The sequence below is a fragment of the Barbus barbus genome (genome assembly GCF_936440315.1).
Source record: "Barbus barbus genome assembly, chromosome: 39".
In the NCBI taxonomy this organism is placed as follows: Eukaryota; Metazoa; Chordata; class Actinopteri; order Cypriniformes; family Cyprinidae; genus Barbus; species Barbus barbus.
This window is the reverse complement of record NC_136717.1, coordinates 25,766,428-25,778,581: the sequence shown is the minus strand read 5'-3', so window position 1 is coordinate 25,778,581 and position 12,154 is coordinate 25,766,428. Positions and strand designations below refer to the sequence as shown.

Below are 12,154 nucleotides of genomic sequence, written 5' to 3'. Positions count from 1 at the left end.
CAAACAGAGTCAGGTCTGCCTGCAGCATTATCCCAGCACCCTAAACCCTGCCCCGTCCCGTCCCGTGACCTCATGACCCCGCGCCCCTCGGCTTCTCCTCTCTCCAGCAGGAAAAGAGCAAACTGAGTTCAGTTCTCAGGACGGCCCTGCAATCCAAGCAACGGCAGAGCAGAGCTGAGAAATGCAGACGTCTGGAGATGTAAAGTGCTGACCTTTACCTCCATCACTGCACACCGTGGAGAAACTGATGATGACCAGCACAGAAGGCCATTAGTTAAGCACAGAAAGAAAGAACTTATTGGAACATTATGGACTATTCGATTACAAACTTGCCAAAGAAGGTCAAACGGAGCTGATTTTCTGAAAAGTTCACTCTGTTCCTCAAGCAGTACAGTAGGTGTGCTTTTGTGTCTTGACAAATGTGATGGTGAATCGCTTCTTTAAAGCCCCAGAGCTGAACCTTACACTCTAAAAATAAAAATGGTGCTATATAGCACTAAAAGTGGTTCTTGGCTCATAATCATAGGAGAACCACTTTTGGTGCTATATAGCACCGCATCTTTAAAAGCACCGTTGTCAACTGGTGCTATGTAGAACCATAAGAGGTGCCATATTGCATTGTATTTCGTTAACAAAAATGGTGCTAAACAGCACCAACAGTGGTTCTTTGGCTTGTAAAGAACCTTAAAGGGGCTTAACAGGTTCTTTGTATGGCAGTGGTGCTATATATATATATATAGCACCTTAATCACCCCAAAGAACCACTGAAGAACCACACAGGAGCTTAACAGGTTCTGTATATGGTAGCGGTGCTATATAGCCCCTCAGTAATGCCAAAGAACCACTGAAGCACCAAGATTTGATGCTATACAGCACCAAAAGTGGTTCCCTTATGATTACGAGCCAAATAACCACTTTTAGATCTGTCTGCCTGTCTGTCATATTTTATATTTATATATATTGCAGTATAACATCTCTCATCTTTATTTTTAGGACTGGCTATCAATAAATCCAACTTTTTTTCCTTTTATTGTTATTTTTTTATTAACTTACAGGAAATTCTATACCTCTATCTTTCATTGTATTTTTATTTTAATTACTGTTAATTTTATGCATATTTAAAGTTGCTCGTATACATATTTGAGCAAACAAGCTTCTTTGAATTGACCCAAAGGCTGGAGCATTGCAAAAATTTCCATAAGATATATATTTTGACATTTATTTATTTATTTGCCAGTTTAGTTTGGCTCATTAAAGTCTGTGCTGATGCAACATCAATATCAGTAGTTGCTCTCTTCTGCCAAAACAGCCCTAGAATATGAACATATGCCAGGAGAGACGGACAGACGGACTCCTGGAAAACAAGCTAATGAGGTTAGCATATATAAACAAAAATTGATTAATAAAATAAAACAGAATAGCATTTAATCAGACTGGAGAAAGTAAATATTAATGAGCCTGCTGTGTTTGTTTGTTTGTGTCGGCGGACAAACCCACCCTGAAGTTTGCAGACGTCTTGGTAGACGCTTGATGAAAATTGTGTGTAACTTGTCAGAGGCTAACAGCTCTGAATATTTTATGAAGGGTCGCTAAAAATCTTTGCGAGAGCAATAAGACAGAATAATTCAGTGGTTTGACTGCAGTGACATGAGACGAGACAACTTTTGACTGCTTTTGAGGTTGAGGACTTTCAGCTTTAAATAACTACACAGAGGGTGTCCAAAAGTTTGAAAACACTAGCTAGAGGTTTTAATCATTTAAATAATTTTCCACTACTATTTTAAATTAAATATCAGATCCGTATATACATATTTTATTTATTTATTGCTGTTTTAATTTAGTCTATGAGAACATACAAGAAGCAGGTTTGAAATAATAAATAAAAGCTTATAATTTAAATGTAACCTATAAATAAATGTAACATCTGAATGAATTGGTTTGTTGTTAGTAAGTTACGGTCATTAAAGAAACACAAAAAGCAAAGGTAATTTAGCAGAGCGGTTTGTTTGCTCATCATGACCGCGGGCGGCTCTGTGCCAGACACGATCGATTAGAGTAAGTGTGGCATTTAACTACAATAGCGTCGTTTTCTCTGTCCTTGAGGAGAGACGGCAGCTTCCCTCGATCTTATGATGAAACAGAAACCTGGAATAACCTTTATAGATGCTCATGTTTCTATGTTATTCAGGTTTTTGACTTTTTCAGCGTTTTTGTCAGCTGTTTTATAGTCCAACAGACTAAAATCTTAAATCTTTACATTTTAAAGGAATATTTGTGTTTGTACACTGTAAACAAAAAAATTATAATAAAATAAAAATTGGTGGAATTAAGACAAAAAAACACAAATAAATAGGAAATGAAAAATAAAATAATGCATTTTCATATAAATTTATATATAAATTACATTAAAAACATTGTTGAGATTTTTTTTAGTTTTATACTTGGGGTTTGTTAAAAATCCTAAGTATGAGCAGTAATACACTGTAAAAATATATTTTTTTAAAGTTGTAAATAAAACAGATTATTGGAGAACATTTTACAAGAAAATACTAGTATTTCTTCAAAAATTCACATTTAATTCAGTGTTTTTCTTTGTAATTTGTGAAATTTACTTGTAATTTCAGACAGAAAATAGTTTTTACACCTTTTTTTCAGTTTAATAGTAAAACACCACTAATAACAGCAAAAAAAAAAAAAATCCTGATCATAAGCTATATTACACTGTAAAAAAAATTGAGTTTGTAAATAAAGATTATTGGAGTACGTTTTACAAAAAAAATTTAATTTCAGTCTTTCTACTTCAAAATTTCATGTTTAATTCAACGTTACTTGACATTTCTTTGTAAATGAGTGTTAAATTGACTAGCAATTTCTGGCTGAAAACCACCGTTTTTTCAGTGTAATCGTAAAAAACCACTAATAACTGAAATAAAGATCTACATCATGAGGCAGATATTAACTTTTCATATTTTTACGAGAGCAAAACAGCTTTCTGTACAGTTTAAACCTTCTTCAAAGCCTTCTTTAAACCTTCTCAGAAAGACATGCTTTAGTAAAAACATGATTTCTCTCCAGAAGAGACGTAAACAAACACGATAAGAGGCCGGCTGACAGGTGGTAGTGATTTAATTCACTTATCTCTGTGTATCTGAAGAGCTTGACTTCCCGACAGGCTCAGAGAGCATATCACGCACGCAACAAGTGGCTCCGCAGCGTAAAACACAAACAGCCATCAGTATGGTAGCTGTTAGGAGCCGGTTTTTGTGATAAAATATGATGTGACTCAAGCGCAGCGGAAATACCATCAGGGGTCCTGAAAGTGATGAAGAACAAATGAGTTTTTAGAGGGAAAGATGGAGCCGCTGCAGTTGTACTTGTCTGCAACAGAAACACTCGCCAGCTTTAGTCAATGGATTGTGAAGAATCATCACAATGGCTCATTATTGTGAGAGAATGCATCGAGACAACCAGTTGGAAACAGTACATATCAAATACAGGTCAAATGCTTCAAATACAAGCCAATGTATGTGTCTGAAAAATATTTTGTTGACGTGAATCTGGCAAACATTTTCTGGACGTGAATCTGAAAAACATTTTATAGATATGAATCTGAAAAACAATTCTGTACACAAGTCTGAAAAATAAAGACTCTGAAAAACATTTTATAGATATGAATCTGAAAAAAAAAACATTCTGGACATGAATCTCAAACATTTTAGAGGCATGAATCTGAAAAAAAAAATGTATGGTTATGAATCTGTATAATATTTTCTGGACATGAATCTGAAAAACATTTTATGGATGTGAATCTGAAAAAAAAGTATTGACGTGAATCTGAAACATTTTATAGATGTGAATCTGGAAAAAAAATATAAACATGAATCTGGAAAACATTTATTGATGTGAATCTGAAAAGCATTTTCTGGACGTGAATCTGAAAAAAAAAGCATTTTATAGTTGTGGATCTAACAAACATTTTATGGACGTGAATCTGAAAAAATAATATTGTTGTGAATCTGAAAAACATTTTATGAATGTGAATCTGAAAACAACAACAACAACAAAAAAACATTTTATGGACGTGAATCTGAAAAAAATAATATTGTTGTGAATCTGAAAAACATTTTATGAATGTGAATCTGAAAACAACAACAACAACAAAAAAACATTTTATGGACGTGAATCTGAAAAAAATAATATTGTTGTGAATCTGAAAAACATTTTATGAATGTGAATCTGAAAACAACAACAACAACAAAAAAACATTTTATGGACATGAATCTGAAAAATTATTCCAGCTAGTTGTCAAGGCACCATTTCTCATTTTAATTTAGTTTAATTTGATATAATGACTAACTAAAAGTGCAAAAAAAAAAAAATATGTAGACATTTTAAAAAATAAAGTACTAAAAATGACAAAAATAAGACTTTAACACTAAACTAAAATTAAAATAAAAGTGAAATCTGAAAAATATTTTATGGACCTGAATCTGAAAAATGAGAATCTGTCAAATTGTAAAACGATTGATACACATAATAATAATCAAACCTGACAAAAATACAACAAAACTAAAGAGTAATATTATTCTAAAGAGTAATATGAATTCTTATGAATATTATTATTCTTATTGCATGTTTGCTGAAATTCTAATCAGTAATTTGTGCATTAAGTACCAATTCACATTTCATTAAGTAACTTCAGTGTTTTTTAAATTGCTGTTATCTAATATTTACACTGAAAAAGTGGTATAGGATTTCCTTTGAACATTTTTTAAACACCCATAAATTTCTAGTAAATTTCATAAATGAATAAAGCATGTACAACAGCATGTAATGCATTGAATTAAATGTGAAATTTTGAAGCAGAAAGACTGAGAGATTTGTTCAGATCACTAACCATAAGAGCAATCACAATAGTGACGCTTGCCTCTGCAAACATCTAGTTATTTTAGATAAGAACTTTTGCATGACATTAGAATCAACTTTTATGTGAAAGGGCATGGTGATAAGCGGATGTGGACTGAAAACGAAGCGGCTCGGTTTGGCCTTGAGCACACATAATTAGTCACGGCTCAGCAGGTGTACGGTGAAGACAGGATCCGCCTCTGTCACCCAGCTTGAAGTGTATTCCTGAGCGAGGTTCTGCAAACCCACCGGCCCGTCAAAACTGCTCAAGATTGTCATCAAACTTCCACATGTTCTGCTGCTCTTCTTTCCCACAGTTATTAAATGGGCGACGGCTTCTCATAATGAATATTGATGAGGCTTTCTTACGACTGAAGCCTGTCTGAGATGAGCTACGTCTCGTAATGGCATCGCTTTAGCTCTTCAGATGGCTGGAAAACCCAAATTTACTTCTAATATTCACTTTTACTAATGCACCTGCACATGTAGCCACTCATAAGTGATGTTTTCCTAAGGAAGCATCACTATAAGTATTGACTATACAGAGAGATTTGAATAAACTCTGTCCTTCAGTATTAAAATTTGATGCATAACTTGTTCAACACTATAACTTTGTTCGATATAAGTTATATCGAACTTAACAAAAATACAACAAATGCCATATAGGAACATTTAATCAACAACACAAAGAGCCTTAATTTTTGTCTTACTGAATGTTTAGTTCGAACGGAATTTTGAACATAGAATGTTACAAATAAATTAAACACTTTTTATTATTATCTTATAGGATAAAAAAAAAGATGTTAGATTTATTTTGAAACCGTTTTCACTCAGAATTTTACAAATAATTACAAAATAAAATTAGAATTAGAAGATTAAAATTTGACATATGTAACATATGAATTAAACATGAAATTTTTGAGGTAGAAAGACTTTTAATAGTTTTATTTACAACATTTTAGTTACTTCCATTAAAATAAATTTTAACTGAAATAAAATAAAATATAAAAAATTATTTATTTCATCTAGTTGCAAAGGCAACATTTCTCATTTTAATTTAGTCTTGATGTATGACAATAACTAAAATGAAAAATAAATTAAAAATTAATAAAATTGACAAAAACAAACTTGCTAAAACGCTAACTAAAATTAAAAGTAAAACAAAAAAAAAATATATAATCTAAATAAATATAAAATTTAAACATAATATAAAATATAATATAAAAACTCAATTTTTTTTTATAAAATCATAATAGTGATTTTATAAAATCATAATAGAATCACCATGATACTAAAATTACACACGACTGTGATCTGAGCAAACCCCCATAAGGCTTGTAGATGTGAGGTGTGCTAATATTTTTCTAATCTCTTGTATTTTAGAATTTTCATAATAAATAAATAAATAAAAAATGACAGACTAGATACTAGAAACCACTCAGAACATCTTTGCAACTTTTGCACACCTTTTTTCCCCTTTTTCCCCTGTGAAATAGTGGTTTACATTTACATTTATTCATTTAGAGTTTTTTTTTTTTTTTTTTTTAAAGTCGTGACGTATTGTCAAGTATGGTGACCCATACTCGAAATTGGTGCTCTGCGTTTAACCCATCCAAGTGCACACACACAGCAGTGAGTAGTGAACAAATGCACACACACACACACACACACACACACACACACCGTGAACACACACCCGGAGCAGTGGGCAGCCATTTATGCTGCAGCGCCCGGGGAGCAGTTGGGGGTTCGGTGCCTTGCTCAAGGGCACCTCAGTCGTGGTATTGAGGGTGGAGAGAGCGCTGTACATTCACTCCCCCCACCTACAATCCCTGCCGGCCGGGGACTCGAACCCACAACCTTTCGATTACGAGTCCGACTCTCTAACCATTAGGCCACGACTTCCACCTGACGCTTTTATCCAAAGCGACTTACAATTGCTATATATGTCAGAGGTTGCACGCCTCTGGAGCAACTAGGGGTTAAGTGTCTTGCTCAGGGACACATTGGTGTCTCACAGTGGATTCAAACCCGGGTCTCTCACACCAAAGGCATGTGTCTTATCCACTGCGCCATCACCACCCCTACCAAAAATGATCAAATGTTGAATATGTTATTTGTAAAATAATCTAAGAAAACTCCAGTCTTGTAGACACCAGTGCTAATCTGTTTTAAGCCCCTTTGGTCAGACTGGATTGCTAATTGGGTGGATTTATAGCTGGTTTAGAGACGAGGGCACTGCTAGAAGGTCGTTCAGCGTCTGGACACACGTTTAAGAATAAAGACTCTATTATGAGTTCAGATGAGGGTCAGACACTCGGGTGAGACGAGAACTAACCGCTTACCATCATCATCATCCTCCTCCTCTCACACTCATACTATCTGAAGACTGCCCACTCTGAACGGTAAGAACATCTATAGTTTTGTGTAACACGGTTAGCACTGCATGAGTTCAGCACATTATTCAAACCTGTGAAAGTGTGAAGACGAGACATTTAAGATGTGCATTGAATAGAAAAACATCTATTGTAATTGCATGTGTTTTTGTATGTATTTGCAAATGCTACTAAATGTGCTATAAGACTGAATTAAGCCAGACATCAATAATAAAATGTTAAACGTGAAGATGTAAAAATGTAAAGTCTGAAAGTGAATATTATTCAGTGGATCATATTTTTGAAATCCATCCATTGTGCTGTTATTTTTTAATTTTTGTTTTTGTAATTATTACCCATTTATATAGTGATTGTCATGATTGTAATAATGTCGCTCGCTGATGGCAAAGCAACAATAAATACTTTAATACTTGTCTGTTTAATATGTTTTTTTGTCAACATTTGTATCTCGAGTCACATTTTGATTTTAATGATATTCTTTCTGTTTGTGATGATCAAAAACGTCCTGTTTTATTGATTTTAATGTTAAAATATTTTGAGGGAGAAACTGTGAATTATGTATTTCATGTTCAATGTTATGATTTATTATTTTCACATTGAAAGACAATAATTTATTAAGGGTTTTGAATTTGTTGTTAAACTTTATATTTCGCATTGATTGAAAAAAAATCCTATTCAACACCCAAGTTTAGATGAGTCAAGTTTAAAAACATACATTATTTGGTATGGATATTTGCTATAAAGCAATGTATTGTAGGCTATTTATTTATTGTTAACCTAACTTTATTTTGATAGTTGCATTTAATATTCACAAGAAATTACAGCTTTGAGAGCTTTTATAAAAATAAAAATATTCGTAAGATACTACAACAAAAACCCAAAACTTTTGAAATGCTTAATATTTGACAATAAACTCAATCTTTATTATATTCTGTGAGCACAAAACACAAATAAAGCTGGCTAATTTAAATACGAAATAAATAAATCGCGTCATTGGTCCGCGCGTACGCCCCGCCCCCCAGAGGCGCTTCTCCAGCCTGCGCCCTGGACACCGTTGCTAGGAATCCCGAGTACGCGCGAGTGGGTCGGAGGCGCGCAGCTCGAGCGCTGCTCTCAGTGCTCAGACATGGCGGCGGACCTGAACCCAGAGTGGCTGTCTTGCCTGCCTTCCTCATGGAGTTACGGCGTAACCCGCGACGGACGCGTCTTCTTTATCAAGTAAATATCAGCGGCATGGAAAGTTTGGGCTCGGTTCGACTCGAATGCCTCTCGTCGGTTGTTTTTTCACCTTTTCTTCCCCCCTTTTTTTTCTCACCCAACAGTGAAGAAGCGAAGAGCACAACCTGGCTGCATCCAGTCACGGGAGAAGCCGTCATTACAGGGCACAGAAAAACTCCAGGTAAGAGGCTTTTAACAGGGGGAAAAAATCCGCATGAGGAGAAACGCAATCAATGCAGCTGTGGCAGAACGCGACGCGCGCGATGTCATTGCGCTCGCGTTGCGTTGCGTTGCATGCATGCAGCACACCTGCGCTCACGTTTCTGAAAGATTGCATGGTCTTTTGATTGACAGCTGTCATTGCTGCTGCACTCGTCGGGAGATGCTTTGCATTCCTCAAAACACTCTATTTTAAAACTTCCACAGTTGCATTATGAAAGCCCTAGCAGTTTTTGTCACCGTTAAGAGACAAAACAACAGTATGAGACATGTTGATCTGCAGTATAGGGATGTGAGCAGTGCTTGTGGGCATTGAACAGCACTGCAGATCACTGGCACGATGAGAGATGTGCAGCCAGTCACTCTAGAAGATGTTTTTTGCATGCAAAGCTCATTGTCCTCCTGTGTCCTTTTTCAGATTTACCCACCGGATGGGAAGAAGGATATACGTTCGAAGGAGCCCGCTGCTTTATCAAGTGAGTTGGAGGTTCGGCTCTTGGCGGATGGAGGATATTTCGCTCTCGCCTGCTTGTATTTGACAGCAGCAGTGATTTTCAGATCGCCGCCCCCTCACACACACACACACACACACACACTGAAGGTGCACACGAGTCGTTAGAGCTCTTTCCCACCCCCGTTTACAAAAAAAAGTAATTACCGTGATGTGACGGAGGGCTTGACAGGAACCGTGTGATTCAAAGCTCTGTTGGCTGAACAGGCTCAACTTGTTGGTTTCCACCGAGTGAATCATGTTAACCCTTGTTTGTACAGCTCTAGTGTAGTTTAAGACAAATCTGTTGCACCCTTCATGTGATTTTCATTCATTTAGCTGGACTTGGTTTGCTTATTTGGGTGCGGAGAGGAGCTGATCAATATTTTTAGAGTTTTAAATTAAAATAGCATGAAAAGAGCGTATTCATCAATCAGTGAATGTGTTAAAAATGATCTTGGATATTTGATATATTTGGATATTTTGAGATTATTTGCATCGATGGTTTGCATATGATCAGATTAAGACCTTACGCTTGTGCCATTTACAACATTTTTAGTGGATTTTGATTAACTAGCGTGTAAAATAAGTGTTAATTTCAGTTGATTTTAGGGATCATCTTTGGCCATTTTGAGGTTATATGCATCAATAATTAGATTTTTATCAGATTAATACCTCGATTTGCACCAGTTCCAAAATCTTTCTGTGGTTTTTCAGTAAATTAGTGCTAATTTTGGTTGATTATGGGGATATTTAGCCAGTTTGGGATTATTTACATCAATAATTTGTATATTATCAGATTAATAACTTTTACTTGTGCTTTTTGAGTAAATAGTTTGTGAAATAAGTGTTAATTTCAGCAGTTTTTTGTGTGCTTGTATTTGCGGCCATTTCATTTTAATATCCAAACATGCATTAATATGCAACCTTGGCATCAGTCATTCTGTATTGGTTGCCAGGTGTGATTTAAATGTTTATCATTACAAAAATTGCTTGATTTTCTTTGTCAGTTGTGCCTTATCATGACCAAAACATTAGAATATTATCTTGGTCATGCAAAGCATTTCATTTTGTCATCATTTGTTTGATTTATTGTGCAGAAAATGTAGTGTCATGTATGGGCAACTTTTGAACCTCCATCTGAAAGCTTTGAGTTGCGTTTTAGAAATTGTTTCAAACTTCTTCCTCACTTTTTGTCGTCTTTTTTTGACTAAAGTCAGTCTGCTGTCAATAGAAGTAGGGCTGTTACAGATGCTGATATTTCGAACTCTATTTAACAGTGTTGATATTTTGACAATTATACTGAGAAAAATTAGGCTAATTCTGCTTTAAAGTAGTCAGTTTAATTGGCTCTTATGTTCTTTTTGTGTAAAATGTGTATGCATGGTGTGTGCTCTGTAGATTTTGTTCCAAATCCATTGCAGAGCTGAACTCAGAGGCTATTTTGACACAGGGATTCTTGCTAAAACTCAGGAGATGCATCTCATCACGTTAGGATTGACAGCTCAACCCTTTCTGGACGTCTGAGGGCATGCTGTCTGCTTAGGACACGCCAGCAAACAATGATCTAACTGCAATCTCAGCGCTGGACAGATGTAATGACTATGTCTCTGTGGATTATTGTTTGCATACAGACTCCCTGGACTCCTTTACCGCTGCGCTGATGATAGCTGGAGGCCCAGAGCCATTTGAAAAGAGACCGTTTTCACGACTAATGTTTCTTTGGATCTTCATATTGATCTAAGACGAGCAATATGAGAAACTCGGAAGGATGAGATTGTAGTGACCAGTGTGGAGCCTGCTCATGTTACTGCAGATGGCAGCCGGCCAGAGATTAAGAGTGATATGGGCTCATTCATTATACTGGCACAAAGTCGCTCTGGGAGTCGTGAAGAAGCTTGTGGTGTTTGATCCATTGGCTCAAGCCTGTCAGAATTCCTTAAAAAGCGCTGCAGTGTGAGGAGGCTTTTTCTGTCTCACCCAGGAATAGCACGGCTAGCCAGAGGATGCTCAGTGCAGGCTTTGCTGTGGCCGCTTTGCAGAGCATTCACAACACTTTCTAGTTCCAAAAGAGAACAACAGGGAGCGCCCACATTTTTCCAGTCTGTTTTTTCCACAAGGTCTTCAAAAAATCTTTAATAAAGTTGTTCTTTAGGAAAACTAACCTAGGCTGCTGCATTGCATTAGAATCGATTGTCTCTCTAAAAATCCATTATTTAATTCTAAGTATGAAATAGAATATATTTGTATATATTTGTGAATAACTGGGGGGAGGGAAATAAAAATATTTATAATTATAAAGAGTCTGTGTGTATTCAGGTTGAAGTCCCCACCAGTATATAAAAACACACACACATTTTTTTTTTTTTAAATGGGCGATCACCTGATACAAAAACTGATTGGTGAATGTCTTTACTGGATTAATATTAAATTTGATTTTGTATTTAATTTTTTTTTAAATCACATCGACTTGTGGCTTCTACAGAACATTTTTTGCATTACCACTAAATATCAGTTTCTCTATGGACACAATGAATGGGATATTTACTTCCGGAGCTCTACTAAAGAACCCTTTTTCTTTCTCCAGTGCTTTTTGAAAAGGAAGATGACGAATAATTGAGATGGTGAAGCAGATGACCTGTTGTCTACATCTGGAGCGGTGTGTGAAGCAGAGGTTGCACTGGCCGTCGCAGCGATTTAAAGGCTGCTGTTGTTGTGTGGCTAGCTGAAGAAGGCTCTCTTTTTTCTGCTTTTGCTTGGCAGCTGTTGCAACATCTTGAGAATGCTGCAAAATAAACAGCTCATGAAGACACTCATGTTGGTCATTAGTTTCCGCCTACTGCCTAAGAGGCCACAGATTGGGCAGCGCGACGAGGCGGAGGATGAGCTCCCTCCCCATGTCTCGCTCATGCCTTGTGTTGCAAAT

At 36.0% G+C, this 12,154-nt stretch overlaps 1 pseudogene across 1 annotated transcript in view; it reads left to right on the top strand.

Moving 5' to 3' along the window:
* The first annotated feature begins 8,366 nt into the window (after positions 1–8,366).
* The window catches only part of LOC306858815 (pleckstrin homology domain-containing family A member 5-like), a 169,882-nt pseudogene continuing 166,094 nt past the window's right edge, over positions 8,367–12,154 (top strand). The window contains exons 1-3 of the transcript XR_013786068.1: positions 8,367–8,519; positions 8,624–8,700; positions 9,157–9,214. The product of XR_013786068.1 is annotated as a pleckstrin homology domain-containing family A member 5-like (transcript). The remainder of the gene's footprint in view (positions 8,520–8,623; positions 8,701–9,156; positions 9,215–12,154) is intronic.